Raw genomic sequence first — 19,263 nt, 5'->3', positions numbered from 1 at the left:
TAGAACATAAAATCATAAGTATTCTTTTATTTGGTAAGTGAGTAAAACCGCAAAATGATCAGAAGAGATGTAGGTGATGAATGTGTAGGGAAAAATAAAATATGGTGTATTACCTCTAAAATATTTTAATTTCAGTTTAGTTATATAATAGCTATCCATTGTTAGGAACTTTAAAGCTGCAACTTGATATTTTCAAATCTATTTTTAATACATAGATTTTAAAATATATTCAACGAATTGGTGAATCACTTTATTATCACAGTGCATATCCAAAGATCCACTAACAATTTAAGTTATTAATATTTGTATTCAGACTGTTGAAAACTTGAACCATATGTTCTCGTAGACTTTTCATATTATAACAAAATATATATGTTTATTTGCTCATAAAATTTTCACACGCTTATAATTTGCTGCATTCCTATTGTAAAAAAGTAAAATAGATATTATTTAAGAAAAACTCTTTAGTCAAATACTATCCTAACCCCGTCCCCCAATATATACATCAAGATAGAGAAAAAAATTATCATATTGAAATAAATGTAGAGAGAAATTTTATCATTTCTCTTGCTAGCAATTCACATGTACATTATAAAATGCCAAAATACTATGGCCCAGTTATAGGAAAATGTTATTAAAAATAATTAACTACAGTCCTCAAAGCACAAAGCATATGAATAATTGTATTAATATGACTTTATCCACATACATTTGGTTATATTACCCAAAGTGCTTTCTCTGTTCCCAAAGTGCTTAAGTCAACATTGTTTTTAAAGTTAATAATAATAGATAATAGAGAACAGATAATATATCATGTAGAGAGAAAACTTAAGTAACTTAGCCAATGCCACAGACCCATCAGTGACCCATGTTGGACTGAAAACCATCTTCTCTCTCTCCCTCCATTCCTCCTACCCTCTTTTACGCCCTCTCTCCCTCCCTTCCTTCTTCATTTAATAAACATTTATATATTTGCCACCTGCACCAGGTGCTGAGAAATGCATAGATAAATGAGAAGCTCTAGAAAATTACTAGATCTGTTGCCTTCTCCTTTTTGGTGAATGGAATAAAGCATCTGAAATGTAGGATTTAAAGCCCTGGTTAATCAACAAATTGAGCAGTGTCAAACAAAAGAAACATGGTTTTAATAAGTATGAAGATTAAAATGGAAATAATAAACCACACCAGATATGAAGGTTGACACAGTGGTATGCATACTAAGATTCTTGACATTAAAGTGTGTATGGAAAGGAATCCATCTGTTAGATACACAAGTGAGATAGATGTGTTTCCTTGATAAGATAATGGGTAAGTTTTAAAATAAACCTAAATTAGTTAAGTTCGACACACTATCTACTATATGGAAAATTTCTTATTTTAGTTAAGGAAATGGTCAAGCATAACAATACACATCCATAAACACACACACACACACTCATATTCTATATACTGGTTTTCAAATAGCCATTTTCTTTTCTATTCTGTTTAATTTAGAATATGGCCTTTGTTAATAAAGAAGAATCTTAAAATGCAATAACACACCTTACTGAACAAATTTATTTAAAATGATATAATCTGCTATTTGTCTTATTTTATATTGCGAGTTTCCACTGAGTGCTAATAAGTGCTTGCCATTGAAGAGGTTTGCATTTAACATCTGTCACCAGCATCCAGCAACTGCACCTACAGGGAACTGTCAGAGAGATTGTTATTCTCCTTTGTAACACCCTGAATCTGTCTCACATCATTTACATACAGATAGTTACAGGCATTCATCATTTCATTATGCTGACGACTTCACTATTCTGATGTATAATGTCTCTTTAATGAGCCTCAAAAAATACAATATTCCTTGATTTATGACTGCTTAACTGAAAAATTATACAAATTGGCAAAAAACTACTCATAATGTATTTTCATTTTTCCTTCACATTACACTTATATTTAACAGAGACTCATGAGTTAAGATCATGCTTCTTTGACAAAAGAAATGATCACAATATGACTTCTTAGGTTTTAGTACCACTGCGGTTTATATGCATATTTAAAGCTGCATAGTAAAACGGTGCTGACACTAAAAAGTAACCAATTAAAATCGATCACTGTTTTCCCCATGAAAGACTGTGTGTTGGACAATCACTTTCAATAATACTTTAAGTTTGATAAGGCTTCTTTGCCTGTAGTGAAGGTCATCACCCCACATTCACTTTTCCCTGTTTTGAAAGTAAACATTAAGGATCTTGACACCAAAGAGAACTCTATCCTGCAACAAAGTAGTAGTCAAGAAAGAGAAAAATATTGCAGTCAATCTGAAATAAAGACAGATGCTTAAAAAGAGGTAGCAGTTGCTGTGACTGTCACTACTTGCTTAATTTTAGGCCCCTCTTGGCGTGTCAGACCCAAGAAGGTGTCACCAGCCTTGTTTTCTATTCTCTTAAAAGCTATGCCATTGAAGGTGATGAAAAATGTTATATTTATTAATTAAAAGTCATTTCCCAAAAGAAGCTGGTTGTTCCTCCAAACAGGTAAGAGTTCCAAAGAGGTATAAATTGTTCATGTGCTGCCAACTTTTGCAAAAGTAGGAAGCTTTTGAATGTGGGGGAAAATCACATTAGAATGAACACGATATACAATTAAGGATAAGGACTGATGTTGATTCACAGAAGAGCCTATGAATAAGCGTGAGTAAGGCACACCGAAATAGAACAAAATTTAGGAACTGGCATCCTTAGATTTGCTATTACCCTCTCTTAAGTTTAGCTTCCATTCAACACAGCTGAGATTATTTGTAACTTTACATTTTTAAAAGAACAGTAAACCAGTCTAAATTAGCCTGGAATCATCAAAAAAAAGAAAAAAGAAAAAAAAAGAGTGGTTCAGGTTAAATGAAAGAAAGCAAAGGACTGTTTTCATTTAGAAACAAGTGATAGAATTGCATATAGAACTTTTAATAAAACATATAAGTTATATACACTCCCAGTATGTAAGAAAATGTCCATTTATAAAATATACACAGGAAAATTAGCCCTATTACTGAACACTACTTTTTCATTTCCTAGCTTGATTAGTACCTTTCAGGCTCATCATAAATTACTTTTGGTTATATCTAAATTTGTGACTAACCCACAGAGAGAAAGGATAATAACCAAAATTGAGAAATATAAAGGAATTTGATTCCAATTCTTCAAGTATGTTTCAATAAAAGAACACTAAAAACTATTTAAATCAACTTAGCATCAAACAAAAAACTTCCTTCAGTGACTAGTTGTGTATTTAACAAAAATATTCCTATACATACACATTTCACACAGTAAGATTCATAATATGCATGCCATGTTATAAACTATCATATCTAGTGTGCTTTATAATTTCTATTTTAATATACATATTTATTACAATCATATTTCTTTTGTTTAAGGTGCTTAGGAAGAAGATGTGATGGTTTTATTTCTCTGTGTAAGTTAGATCTGTTTTAGGAAGGTTTCCTATTATTATTTAAAGGTCTATATTAGGTTGTCACGTCTAATACTAAGCAAAGAATCCACTCATGTTTTATATTTAGGTAAAATAAGATTGCCACTTCACCTAAGAAAATAAGATGTACCATAGAATAGATGACTAATAATACTCCAAACATCTTTGTACCTATGAGATGTTTACAATTTTAAGATAAAGCAAGTCTTACTGTCAAACACCTTGGAACTGACCAGCTGTTTATTTGTAATTTTAGGCCAGAACGACTCTTGATTTTTCACTTTTAACTGAATTTTATTTTAAGAAAATGGATAACTGCTAAAGTCATTGAGACAATACAGCATCACCTCTCTGAGTGTCGTATTTACAAAATTGCCTAGAGAAACATCAACCATTTCCTCTTTATTCCAGTCTTCAATTACGTGTTTATCTCTAGGCCTCTTTATTGACGAGACCAACTGATTTACACTAAATAAGAATAATAGCAAACATTATTTTGAGTTCTCACTGTAAATTATTTTTAGGCACATTTTATAATAACACCTAATACTCCTAATAACCCTCTAAGATTGATACTATTGTTACTCACATTTTAGAGATGGAGAAACTGAAGTTTTGAGAAATTAAGTGACATTGCAAGTCACACAGTCATTAAGTGGTGCAGCTGGCTCTGAAGTCAATGTCTGCCTGAATCTCATCTTTTAATCGCTGTGAGAATTGTGCCTCCAGTTTTATTCTCTCTTCCATATATCTTTAACCTCACTCTCGTTCCTGGTACTTTTTAAGCTTCATACCTCTCCCATTAAAAACAAAAACAAAAACAAAAATCCCAGCTTCATTTGCTGGAGTGTCCTTTCCCTGGTGTGTGTTCTTAGCATTTTTGTCAAAAATCACTTGGCGGGAAGTACTTATGTTTATTTCTGGGTTTTCTATCTGTTCCACTGGTGCATGTGTCTATTTTTATGCCAGGACCATGCACCATGCTGCTTTGGTTGGTATAGCTTTGTAGTATATTTTGATGTGGTGACACCTCCAGCTTTGTTTTTTTGTTGTTGTTTGTCTGTTTCTTTCTTTTTTTTTTTTTCCTAAGATTGCTTTGTCTATTCAGAGTCCCTTATGATTTCATATGAATTTTAGAATTTCTTTTCCTATTTTAGTAACGTATGTCATTGGTATTGTGATAGGGATTGCATTGAATGTGTATATAACTTTGGGTAGTATGGACATTGTAACAACATTAATTTTTCCAATCTATGACAATGGGATGACTTTCCATTTATTTGTGTCTTCTTCAATTTCTTTCATCAGTGTTTTATAGTTTCACTGTAGAGATCTTTCATGTCCTTGGTTAAATTTATTCTTAGGTATTTTATTTTTCGAAGTTTTTATAAGTGGGATTGTTTCCTTGATTTCTTTTTTAGATGTTTCACTATTGGCATATAAAAACACTACTAATTGTTGCATGTTGATTTTTTATCTTGCCACTTTATGGAATTTGTTTATTAATTCGAACTTATTTTGGTGGGGTCGTATGTATGAGCATGTCGTCTGAGGACAGAGACAATTTTACATTCTCCTTGTAAATTTGGAAGATGTTGGACAAACTGGATATTCACATGCAGAAGAATGATTCTAGACTCCTATCACTAACATTATAAAAAATCGACTCAAAATGAATTAAAGCCTTCAATGTAAAACCTGAAACTATAAAAGTACTGGAAGAAAACATAAAGGAAATGTGCTATGGCGTTGGTCTGGGAAAGATTTCTCAAACAAGTCCTCAAAAGTCCAGCAACAAAATCAAAAACAGACAAATGGGGCTTCTTCAATCTCAAAAACTTCTGCCCAACAAAAGAAACCATCAACAACATGAAGAGAAAAATCTATAGAATGGGAGAAAATATGTGCAAACTATAAATCTGACAAGAGGTTAATGTCTGGACTATATAAGAAACCTTAACAACTCAATAGAAAATAATCTAATTAAAAATGATTGAAAATGTTTTAAAAGGTCAAAAGGTGTGACTAGACATCTCTCAAAAGAAGACATACAATGATCTACAGGTAAATAAGGAAATGCTAAACATCACTAATCATTATGGAGATGAAAATCAAAACTACAAGGAAGTATCATCTCACCCCAGTAGAATGGCTACTCTCAAAAAGACAAAAGGTAACACGTGCTGGCAAGGATGTGGAGAAAGGGGAGCTTACATACACAGTCGGTGAGAATGCAAATCAGCACACACAAAAAAATTACAGAGGTTTCTCAAAAAATTAAAAATAGAACTACCATGTGATCCAGCAGTCACACAACTGGGTATATACCCAAACTAAATGAAATCAGTATTTAGAAGAAATGTCTATCTGTAGCCCCACGTTTATGGCAGCACTGTTCACAGGAACTAAGAGATGAAATCAACCCAAGGGTCCATCAACAGATGAATGAATAAAGAAAATGTGGTAAATTTTTATAATAGAATACTATTTAATCACCAAAAATCGAATTAAATCCTGTCATTAGCAAAAACATAGATGAACCTGGAGGATATTATGTTAAGTGAAATGAGCCAGGCACAGAAAGACAAATAGCACGTGCCGCTGCTTATATGTGGAATCTACAACAGCTGATCTCATAGACGTGGAGAGTAGAAAAGTGGTAATTAGAAGCTGCGGAAGGGAAGGAAGGGAGGTATAAGGAGAGACTGGTTAATGCATACAGAGTCACAGTATTGTGGGAGGAATAATTTCTAGAATGCTATTACACAAGGGTGTTATCGCTAACGATATTCTATGGCATATTTCAAAAGGGCTAGAATAGAGGATTTTGATTGCTCTCACCACAAAGCAACAATGAATTTTTGAGATGATAGAAATACCAAATACCCTGATTTAATCATTATGTAATGTACATATGTATTGAAATATCTCACCGTAACCGATAGATATGTATATTATGTGTCAATTAAAAATAAATTTATTAAATAATTAAATCAGTTTTTAAATACAGCTAAAACAACAGTCAACAAAGAAATAGAAAGCCTTCCTTAGTTCTGTTGTCTCTTCTAGCTACTGTCAAATTTCATGCCTTTCCTTATTTAAACTGTTCTGCTCTATCACTCTTCAATCCAGCACCATCTGGCTTCAACTCTACCACTTTACAAATCCTGCCCTTGCTAAATAGGGTAAACCTGTGACTTTATTAGGGATTCATTTCAGGTATGAATTCAGTTGTGATCTTAACTAATCTATCTTTTGCAATGGGCTCATCATCATCATCCGTTCTTTCTTGTTAATATTCTGAAATTGTACTTTACTGGCTCCTGTTCTGCTCCAGTCTCTTCTTGGACAACACACTTTGGGGCACCCTTCTCATTAGAGATCTATGCTCCCTAGGGTTCCACTTCTCTTGCAATTATTGATGCACATGCATCACTGTTTGCAAATCACCTTTACTTGGTAGTTCAATAGACTCAAGTCCCCCAGAGCAAAACATATCTTTTTCATGAAACTGTTCCTCTTCCTATATTTATGTACCCCCATTTGGGGCTCATTCATTAAATCAAAATAGAAAATGATACAGGAAATTTTTTTGTTTATTCTCTCCCTAGCTCTATTTCACTAACACCCTATGAAAAATAATGTGTAAAGTTCTTCTGATTATAGTCTCAATATACTCATCTCTTTGTCTCTATCTAATCCTTCCCTCTATCCTCAGCCTCTTTTTTATTGTTCACTTGATATTTCTTTTTGGAAACACCAACCTGCTTTAGTCCACAGTACTCATGCCCCTGTTCATGCCCCTTGTGCCTTAAATGACTTTCAATTCCAGCCGTCCACCTGCACAACACGCCCCAGGTCTACTCTGTGTAGGCATCACTCCCTCTGCAACTTACTGCATGGATCCAGGGCCTCTTTTCAGTTCTCTCCTGGCATTCTATGCATATCTACAGCTTTCAGGTTTTTTTAAATAGAAGTAAAACGCAGTGGTTAAATGCATTGCCTCTGTAAGCAGCTTTACCATTTACCAGCAGACAGGTTACTTAACTTCTTTTAACCTTACTTAACCTCTGTTCTCACCTCCACCGTAGTGCAGAAGGAATAGAGAAGTTACGAGTAGAAGTAAACTGTTTTGAGCAAGCCTGCATTATATAAACCACTTTACAATATTAATGTTATTGTTTTGAATATTTTCCCTCTGGACTTCCAGTAGACACTAAGTTGCTTGAGGGTGGGGTTCATCTTAGTATCAATAACACTGCACACAAAGCACAGGGTAAGGGTCTCTCTAAATTGCCTGAGAAGGCTATGTGACCCAATGTTCTAAATAAATGACCAACTTTATTGGATTTTACTCCCTAATTTAAACTCAAGAGGAAGTAGGCAAGTAAGATGATGATCAATGGGGAATCTGGCTTGAGACCAAAACCCTATGTATGATTTTTCAGACGTCACCACAGGCAATTACAGACCACCTGGCAAGCCTCAGAGGAAGGAGCTGCCCTCCCCACAATAGACTGGGTGCACAGCCAGTGCACTGCAGTCGCTGCAGGGAGTTGCAATCAAGGACTCGAATCCCCTGGCCAGCCATACTCTTATGGATATCTATACTCCCAGATCATATGTCTTCATTCAGATCTTCTTTATCTGGAATTTTCAGCAGAGGCCTTCCTCAGGTGCCTCTGCTAAGACCTTCTTATTAGGGGAACAGGGAAACACGACCACAATTTTCTCCATGCTGACTCGGTGCTCAGTACTTTTCCAGTCCTAGTCCTATCTTACCCCTTACCCCTAGCTACCGGTCCATAAAACACCACAATTTTTTTTTTAAGGACTCCCAAGGCATAAGATGACCATCACATCTGTGTTGATTCAACTGACGCTCAACCGGTGCCATGGTCCAAACTCCTCCATGAGGTCTCTTTTTCCGGTTTAGTTTCCTGCTTACATCATTGCAGTGAGTGATTAATTGACTATTACTTTATTGGGGTTTATTGTGTTAACTGACTACTCAGACAGCTGGCAGCTCAGCTCTCTCCAGCTCTACTAAGCTCCTAACAACCAAGGAAGACATGAAAGATGGAAAGAGATTGCAAACGAAAAGTATTTGGGAAAACAGTATTTTGCTGCTCCCACATTAAAGGATGGTATAACCTTTTGAGTGGCTCAATGATCTAGAACCAACATACTTCTAGAAGATATCTTAAAAATCCTCTAATCCAGTTTATTCATTTAGAAGTGAATATATTGTAAGCCTGGAAGACTATGTGACCTGAGGGCACAGTTGGGTGCTGAAACAAGGTCATTTGACTCCTAGTCCAAAAACGTAACTTTCATAGTGTTATATGTTAGGAAGGGTTGAGTCTAAAATACTACCAAGTTCCAGAGTATTCTGTTTCTTAGTTCCCTTTTTGGAGTTAGTGTCCATGATGTCACTTAATCATATATCATGATGAATTAAATTAGGACAATCTGAGAGCACATGTGAAAATTCTATGTATCTGGATCACACAAAAGTCAAGTATCAATGTCTTCAAGTTGCTACATGAACTTGTTTCAGAGTGAAGGCTAAAGATTTTCAAATGTACATCTTCCATTTGAAATTAGGTAGATTTAGATGGCAAAAAGTACACATATTGGCCAATAGGATTTAGTATTTTGTTTTAAATCATATATATATATATACACACACACACACTGCAATTTTATTTCAATCATACAAAGTTAGTGTGTAGGAAATTTAAGTGAAACAATTTTAAAGAAAATAGTTACGGTAAAAATAGCAGAAAACTGAAAATTCTAAAGAGGAAGTACACCTAAAAGCATGAGAATTCAACATTCACTAGTGTTTCATCTTCAGTTGTGATTGACACTTGATGCTTGCATCAAATTTTTAAACGAACTTTTAAATCGTGATGACTATTCAGTTTTGATTGACACTTGATGCTTGCAAAAAGTTTTTAAACAAACTTTTAAATTGTGATGACTATTCTGAAGAGGTTTCAGCACCATCACTAAGATTTGTACATTCAGTTTGTTTGCAATTGACTTGTTAGCCGTTTACATAGTGTATAGTACAGATTTGGCACAGGTTAGATCACAGTGTTGAGGAAAGCACTATCTTCATGTCATTAGAAAGGATCCCCGAAACTGTACTCAACTTGAGACATCCAATGTACAAGAGCACAAAAACCATTATAATAATGTGGTTCTAAGGAACATAGTTTTGATAAGGAAAGTGACTTAAGTTTCTGTTACCCATTTTAATTACTGAACTCTCTAACAGTGACACAGCTGTTATGTATACATGACAGCAAATGTATATAATAATTCATTTAGATTTCTTGGAAAGAACACCTTTAGCAATCTGGGATGATGGAAAATATAGCGTAATTCAACATTGGTTCTTTTTGTCATTTTGCACAGACATCATGTTAATATTAGACCAAGGCACAAAACGTTTCATGCATAAACCCAGTCTCTTAAGATTTAGCATTTTATTTTAAGCTCCTATCTTAGTTTGGACCACTTGTACACAGTACTCTACCTAATGTAGACTATTTAACTTATTATTTTTTTGTCATTTTATTTTTGACACGAAGTCTTGCTCTGTCACCCAGGTTGGAGTGCAGTGGCATGATCTCAGCTTACTGCAACCTCTGCCTCCTGAGTTTGAGCGATTCTCTTGCCACAGCCTTCTGAGTAGTTGGGATTACAGGTGTGCACCATCACCCCCAGGAATTTTTATATGTTTTAGTAGAGAGGGGGTTTTGCTACATTGGCCAGGCTGGTCTCGAACTCCTGACTTCAAGTGATCTGCCCACCTCTGCCTCCCAAAGTGCTAGGATTACAGGTGTGAGCCACTGCACCCGGCTTAAATCAGTTTTAACTGAAGACTTCTAAGAATGAGGGTGTACATATTAGGAAGAAGACTACATGATCTCCAACTGCATGTATTCCTCAATGAGAAGCAGTGATAATGCACACTTTTACAAAGGAATGGTGATCAGTGTCAAAAGGGCTCGTGAGCACGTGAGGTAAGGTAGTGCATGATTATTCCAATTTTACAACAAAGAAAACTGGATGAAGCTGAGAAGTGATTCGGGTCTTCCAAAACCTACTATAGCACTTTCTACCACAGTGTATTCAGTGGTTACTCTATGAGCCTAATTTCAGAGTCTCAAATGACGTTGAAATAAAGGACAGGAAATCAAGAAATTCATCTTTGAGAACAGATAGCCTCTGAGACTCGTCTTTGTGTCTTAAACTTTTCATTGTTACTTTTCCATTTCTACTGCTTGATGTTTGTCATTTTCCCCTAGCTATATACATCAAATGCTCATACTTTTAATTTTTTTTTTTAAAGAAAGACAAATACTGCTGGCATGAAGCTAAAACTCGTGCCTTAATAACTGAAACACATTTTGCAGATCTGCCAACTAAATCTCCTCACTAATTGCGTGCCTTCTATAATAAGAGCCAAATTTAAAAAAAAAAAAAATCTCAGTGTAAATATCCCTAGTTCTGAATAAGACCATTAACCTCCTTTAGACTTTAGATAGCATGAAGGATCTCAGTAAGAATTACAAAGGAAGTTTTAGCTATTTTTTATCCTTCATTGTGTTGTTGATTTTTTCTGAGTTTGTAAATTATGTAAATTTTCTTTTTAAAAAACTACTGTTATCATCATGCATATGGAACACTACAATGTCTTTTAACATTAGACCCAAAAATAACAGTTACTGATCTAAAAATTATAATTTATCTCCTAATAGGCCATTCATTTATTCACTAAGTTTAGGCATTTAAAATGGTTAATCCTAAGGTTAAGATTTTTCTCTTTAGAAAAACCACCTAAATTATTCTACAAATTATCTGCCAAGCAGAGCAAATCGGAATTTTAAAAAGGTAATGTCAAAAAAAAATGTTAAATACTTGCACTCAAATGGAGGAAAAAAAGAAAAAAAAAAAAAAAGCTTGTTTTGATGGAGCAAACACCACAATGAAATATCTTATATATTAACACCACTAGAGGGCTTGATACATTTTGCCTCATAAAAGCATTTCTTACACCAGGTTTGTTTTTTTTTTTTTTTTTTTTTTTTTTTTTTTTGGTATAAATAAAGTTCTATATGCTCATCATTCTAATCAAGGTTATTTTTTAAAAAGACACACACTTACATGTGTACATAGATAAAAAATGTTCACTTAAGTGATTATATCAAAGTGAACTTGTATAAAGTGAACACTGTTTTAAGCAAGTTAAATAAACTGGATGGTTTCAAATATCACGTAGTCTTACATTTCATTGAAAAGTATTTCTGCAAATCTGCATTTAACAACATGGTTCTGATAAATGGCCTAACCCATGTTAGAAGAAAATTATGTTTTAAGTAACATGAAAATTCCCTTCTGTTGCAAATTACCAATGATATTAATTAAAAATAATTTCACTTCATTTAAAATCATCTCTATGATATAGGAATATCTACGTTCAAGGAAATTTCTCGATGGATCTAACCTAGATAAATTATATTTAAAAAGACATATTAAATATTATCATCTCTCAATTTCTTTTTATGTAGGGCAAGTAACACACTTAGTAGGTTTGATTTTTGTCTTGATTGCTAACTTGACTTTAAGTCAATTTCGTTATTCAATCATATTGCGAATACATATTTTTATGGGACTATGAAAGAGTAAAAATTATGACTCAGCTAAAGCAAGCACATCTTACAACTTTTTCAGAAAATGTTATTTGTCCATTCAAAATATAAACTAGATCCACCACCTGTTTGGGATGTAGGTACAATGTTACTACAAATAAAAATTTCAAAATCTGAAGTGTAAATTGTAAGTTATTGTTACATTCCAGGAAATAAAATAACTCTAGTTTTACAAATACAAAACAAAATATTAATTGTTTCCTTCTCAGGGACTTTTCCAAATTATATGTTCAGTTTTAGGGGGAAAAGGTAATCTGATATTTTAAAAAGAGTTTTCATTATGTAAGTAATTTCTCTGGGTAATAAGTCCAAGTTAGTAAGATAATAAATAAGTTAAGGAGTCAAAATATAAGACATATTTGACATTTGAATCTTTGTACACATATTCATATTTGAACGTGTATTGTGGTGATGGACAACATACGTAGCCATCTGTACAGCACAGGTATGACCAACACGAATGCCTTACGGGTATGTTCTAGTTGACTGTCAGCTAAGATGTCTACATATGATTTCAAAATCTAAAGAAACTCCAGTTGTCTGGAGGCCTTTCTACCAAATACCTCCTCTGTCTGAATTTCCCCCTGAGGTTGTATGTTTCCTTGTCATTCACAGTATCAAAGACATTGTAACCTAAGAGATATAATAGGCCTTCGTTAGTCTAACAGTGAAATGGCTATCAAATTCAACCTCTTCACCAAGGGTAATAGCACTTAGCCCAGAATTACATTAGAGTGCTGTGGGATGTTAAATTGGAAGCCTATTTCTTCATTTATATGATCGGATGAAGCCCTCAGGCCAGTTTATAAGATTTTTTTTCTCTTTATGAATGCAATGGTTTTGTATGATAAAATTATAGATGCATGAGTAAAGAGTACTTGATAACTTCATTAGATACAGATTGAACATTCTATTAATTGAAGTTGGTGCTATAATTTTTGGAATTTCTACAGATTCTAAAACGTCACCAAAATTTAAATAGCCTGGCTTGTAGAAGCTTCTCATTCTGTTATTTTTTGAATCCCGTAACTCATAACGCATTTCTTACTCATAGCAAGATTGTGATTCTTCTCAGCAAAGTTTTACAATTATTTTACTTCCTCATCAGAAAGCTGTCACATTCTCAAGAATATTCTAGCAAAGATCACTTTGACATCATAAATAATTATCATTTTGTCCTTCACTTTTGTTTATATCAAATATTTACTCGTTATAAGGGATTCTATAACCAGAATAATTTTCCCCTTCCGTGTTGCTATCCCTGCTACTTAGTATTTTAGTTTTTAGTGTTCTGCCCATTACTGCTACAATACTACATCTATTATTCTTAAATTCTGTGAAAGTGTACAACATTTCATGTTATCCAGCAACAAAAAAATAAACATTCTAAGTTCATTAGAAAATACTTACAGTGACACACGTCTATTAGCTGTCCTATTGCTTCATCCAGAATAAAGATCACGTGAGAGGAATATCCAGAGGTGATTTTTAATCTCCTTTCTCTAGTTTACATGAGCACTGCATTCAAGTCTGAAAAATAAAAATTGTAGGCATCTTACTATCAAATAATTATGTCCAGTTCTATGTAATCTGTAAAACAACAAGAAAATGCTTGGCATTTCAGAGAGCACAATAAGTTTCTAAATACTGAGTGAATAAGTGATTCAGAATTTTAAAAACTAAATGTATATATGTAGCAAAAAACCATCAGGCCAATAAAAATTATATTAAAATATGCATTAAGCAGTTGAAATATCACCCCTTTTACTCCCCAAATAAGTTGGGAAATGAATCTCCACACACTCAGGGTGATCTTAATCACATTTATTCTTGTAAGTATATTTAGGATAATAAGAATGATAGGAAATATATATTATATATTTTTATATATAAAAATATATATTACATATATTATATATATTTTATATATTTATAAATATATATTTTATATATATATATAATTTCTACTAGTTAAGTGACTCTTATAAGCCAACACTGACTATTTGAATGAGTGAATAAATTAATTTCTAGTATACATGCAGCCATGGAAAAGTCCATTTATCCTTCTATATCCAGTAAGCTATGTATATCCACATTATGTTTTAAAAAGAGAGCATTTTGGAGGCCGAGATGGGTGGATCACGAGGTCAGGAGTTCAAGACCATCCTGGCTAACACGGTGAAACCCCGTCTCTACTAAAAAATACAAAAAATTAGCCGGGCGTGGTGGTGGCGCCTGTAGTCCCAGCTACTCGGGAGGCTGAGGCAGGAGAATGGGGGAACCCGGGAGGCGGAGCTTGCAGTGAGCTGAGATCCGGCCACTGCACTCCAGCCTGAGCGACAGAGAGAGACTCCGTCTCAAAAAAAAAAAAAAAAAAAAAAAAAAAGAGCATTTATCTAAATAGAGTGAGAGATTCATTAAATAAAATTATTAAAAGAAAGTATGAATTTTTCAATAAGCTGGTCATGGAGAAGACGAACATCTGAAGGTATCTTTAAATCTGGTGACCTCCCATCTGCAAAGGGAAAGGGATGTGCCTTCTTTTCGCCTCTAGTTTAGTTATTATTTGAACTCAGACCAATGACGTTAATGGAAAATACTTCCAGTGGAGTTGGTCTTTATGGTTGCTGATCCGTATTACACTGTTTTAATAAGAATCTGTTTAGTATCTTCTAGTAATATCTTCAAAGTTTTAAGATATGGCTGCTTTATTTAAAAACAAAAACAAAACTTTTGAGTAAAAATGGTATCACACCCTTACTCCCACCTCCCAAAGTCAGAATTTAGTGGATTCGTTTCATGTGAGCCTTGAAGATTGTCACAGAGAATAACAGTAGCTGAAGTTACCCAACGTAACCTTTGCAATCTCACTCACTGTGAGAGGAGGATGCGGAAAGAATAAATAACTTGATTAAAAACCTACCTCTACAAAACAAAGTCTCTACCTCTCGGTGCAATTACTAAATGTCAGTCAGCAGTAGCATTGAAGGCGTATAACCCACTTCTTTTCTGATTGGTTGGTATGCCCATTCTGATTTTTAATATCACCCTTGCCTCTGGCCCATGACTTTTTATTTCCTTCTTGATCATATAATTGTTAGTTCTTGCTGTTCAAGAATTTGAAAAGATAATTACATATTGATAATAATTGTACATAAAATGTAAAGAGTTGATCACAGTTTCAATTTCATATTTTCTTCAGTTATAACTTCAATTTTCCTTTTTTGTTCACTTTCTTTCTCTTCAAAGTCCAATATTATATGTAAGTTCTCTTTTGCCTTCCTTTTAAATATATCATATCCTTTCTAATGACTTCTATATTTGATCCTTTGATATTTTCTGCAGCTGTTATTCTACTGACGCTTTCGCATAAGTAATTGTTAAGAGGGTTAATGGAAGGGAATGATTGTTGTTTGCCAGTAGACATACACTGCCAATCTTTTCTCCCTATTTGATTTATTCAAGAAATTATTTTTAAATGACTTGACTTGATTGGCTAATATTTAGCCTGGCTTGCTATTTAATTTTAGTGTTTTTTTATTTATGAAGTAATATAGATGGCTATAGTTTAGTGGAACCCAGTGGTATTTTTTCTATGTTAAATTTTCTAAAGTTAATATCTATACTATATTAAGAAATCTGTAATTTGAGGGAAAATACATTTTTTCATAGATTTTCAAAATTCAAAATCTGCATACCATAATCCAGGAAATCCACAACTAAGAAGGAGGTCAGCACATATTTGCAAGCTGTTGATATTTAGGCATAGTATATTAGCTCTGTAACGTTTTCAATGGTATTTAAAAATCTCAGAATAGTCAACTAAAACAGCTACGTGTTGGCTTCATAATATTTTGGTAAGCATGTCTGGGAACCAAGCCACCACTAAAAACATGGTTTAAAAACCAAGCCACCACTAAAAATAATGGTCAGAAAGGAACACCGCATTCTGACTTCCAGTTTGAGATTCAATACGCAGAGGCTCCTGTCCATTTCCCCTTAGCATCCTACTCACTCCTCATCAGAAGTCACTGCTCCCTTGAAAAGTGTTTACCTCCCTCTCACACACTTAAATCCACAACAGAAGCGCTTAAATACTTGGCTAAACAGAAAAGAATTCGCATGATTATGATAACAATAACAACAAAATAACAGTAAATAGGATCTATGAATGGTGACTCTGTGTCAGGTTGACATTTTATGTGGCTTTCTTTCATTTGTATACGAAATAAGTACTGTGATTATCATCTTCACACTGCATATCAGTAAAGTGATGCCAGGAAAAGCTAAGTAATTTTCTCAGGGTCATGCACCTAGCTAGCAAGGAGTCAAACCTGTTTCATGACAAGGTTGATCCCATGTTCCTTTTATTAAATCATGTCATTTTGTGACTAAAATATTTGTGATAGAAAATAAAGTTTTTACATTAACCAAGTAATTAATGTCACAATATATAATACATTACTGGCAAAACTTCAATTTTAAAACTATATAATGTAAACATGTGATTTTTTTAAATGATAAGAAAAAATGCTGAACATGATAAGAACTGAATCTTCTGAAGAATCATAGTCACATTAAATTAAATAATAAGGATATGAATGTCAACATGCTAAAATGCTGAATTTCAGTTAAGTCACTGTAGAATATATATGGGAAATAAAAAAGAAAATATTTAGGTGTCTTTCAGAAATATAAATATAGTTCAAATGTATCCTGTGTTTTTTAAGTTTCCACAAATATAAATAATCATATATACCTGATTTTCCAATATTGAGGAAGATTTAAAACAAAATGTAAAAGATGTAAACATGTCTATACATTGAGCCATTTAAATTAATACAATATTTAAGTAATAAGATTCAATCCAATCCTGTGTCATTTACATTAAAATAAGTGAAATATTGAGTCTCCAATCACAACCCTGCTAACCCATATCAAGTAAGTTCATATTTTTGACAGAAAATGTTTGAAGGGCTAACAGATTTATTCTTTCAAAATAAACCAGATATGAAAAGGAAGTAGGGAGGCTGATGTAGAAAGAATTTTAAATAAATTAAATTACAACTTCATCCTATATGCATTGCTTTCTCATCAGTGGTTCACATTAAAAAATCTATGTAGTATATACCTTAAATGACAATGACAATTTTAATTAGGAGGAGTTCTTTTTTTAGCTTTTTGCTATAGTTTCTTGTTTGTACATTTGCTTTATAATTCCATGCTAGCTCCTTCAATGACTAAAAAAACTCTTGGCTTTCACAAAACCCAGTATGTGAGTTGATGTAGAGATTTGCTGATGAACTTCAGGAGAAACAAAAAAATACATATCTCCATGATTCGCAGGGTCAAATCAAGCTAATAGGCTATGAAATTCAAAGAATGCACAAATTATAACCTCAAGAAGTATGTCATTTCCTCATTAAAAGTCTTTAAAGTTAATTGTAATTCATGTAAATTTTTCTTTTTTAAAGATCTTCCATGTTGAATGGTAGTTTTAATATCTAAGATTACATCTAATCTTTTTTAGGTCAGCAATTGATAAAACCTTTGTAAATGGAAAAAAAAAAAAAAAAAACTTGACATTTATTGTTCAATATTCCAAACAAGGACAAAGAATTTGTCTTCAAAGGATCAGCTTGGAAGGGCACAGCACTTACAGGATGAAGAATGGCGGGGGAAAGGCCAAATGCACATTGGTCCAAAATGATAAAGCTGTCAAAATGTGGAACTGGTGGGAGGTGAATTATCCTCAAAGAAAACAATTCCTTTAGTTAGAATAGTAATTGTTTTTAAAAGTTACTTAAACATTACTGGCTAATCATTATTTTAAATTGCACAGATAACATCATTATTATATTCTGAATTTCACTAGTTCCTTTTTAAAGGTATGGATCACTGTTGCAAATCTTCCTAATCAATTACTAGAAATATTAATTTTCTTCCATTTTATAATGTAACCATTTTATGTTGTGAACAATTTGTTTTGACTGATTCGTGTTTCTGAAATGATAGGAAAGTAACAAAAAATAAAATGACATTTATGATGAGAACATTTATATTTCTAACCCTTTAAAATACAAAAAAAGAACTTTGTCAGGCAACTTTTTATACAAATATATAAAAGGCAGAAGATATACATTTAGAGATTTTGTCATCTCATTGAGGAAGAGAAACACACACACAAAACTCACACAAAAGAGCACACACAAAAGAAAACACACACACACAGAGAAAGGCTGTTTTTTCTTAAACCAAGTCAAACTGGTCCTTGCACCCCTACACAAGAGTCGTAAAACACTTGGCAAGGTCAAAGTCTTTTCTGTACTGTTCAACCAGTTGTCCATTCTGAGTCCTCATTGGATGCAAATACTGGTAGCATCTGACCCATTGAATTAGTGGCTTCTGAATCTATCCCGAAACGGTTTATTTACTTGCCACCGCTTTCCCACCTGGCTTGTCAGTCTCCTTGGCTGGTTCTTCCTCATTTCCAGATCTAAGGCCTGCTCAGTCTTCAACTTACTCTGTCCCCTTTTTAGTCTCACGCTTATATCTACATTCTCCAATATGCTAAAACTTACCACGTGTGGTTATCTAAATGTAAATTTAAAAGAATTAGAGTTGAATTACATTAAAATATATGGCCATTCAGGCCAAAATCTTGTTTACTCTTGTCTTTTATCTTCATATCTAAATAGTCAGCAATCCATATGGACTCCACATTCAAAATATTTCTTCCACATTCAAAATATTTCTATCAAGAATATACAGTGATTTTTTAGTCTGGGTGCAGTGGCTCACGCCTCTAATCCCAGAACTTTGGGAGGCTCATGAGGGCGGATCGCCTGAGCTCAGTAGTTCAAGAGTAGCCTGGGCAACGTGGCGAAACCCCGTTTCTACAAAAATGCAAAAATTAGCTGGGCATGGCAGTGAGTGTCTGTGGTCCCGGCTACTCCGGAGGCTGAGGTGGGAGAATTGCTTGAACCTGGGAGGCAGAGGTTGCAGAGAGCCGAGATCACAGCACTGTACTCCAGCCCTGTCTCAAACAAACAAACAAACAACA

At 33.7% G+C, this 19,263-nt stretch overlaps 1 long non-coding RNA gene across 1 annotated transcript in view; it reads right to left on the bottom strand.

Moving 5' to 3' along the window:
- The window catches only part of LOC119622305 (uncharacterized), a 1,408,766-nt gene that overhangs the window by 1,303,944 nt on the left and 85,559 nt on the right, over positions 1–19,263 (bottom strand). The window contains exon 2 of the long non-coding RNA XR_005238953.2: positions 13,611–13,730. This is a non-coding gene — a long non-coding RNA (uncharacterized lncRNA). The remainder of the gene's footprint in view (positions 1–13,610; positions 13,731–19,263) is intronic.

This window comes from Chlorocebus sabaeus, chromosome 7 (assembly GCF_047675955.1).
Source record: "Chlorocebus sabaeus isolate Y175 chromosome 7, mChlSab1.0.hap1, whole genome shotgun sequence".
NCBI classification, from domain to species: domain Eukaryota; kingdom Metazoa; phylum Chordata; class Mammalia; order Primates; family Cercopithecidae; genus Chlorocebus; species Chlorocebus sabaeus.
Note: the sequence above shows the minus strand (reverse complement) of the source record. Positions and strands in the feature narration are given on the sequence as shown.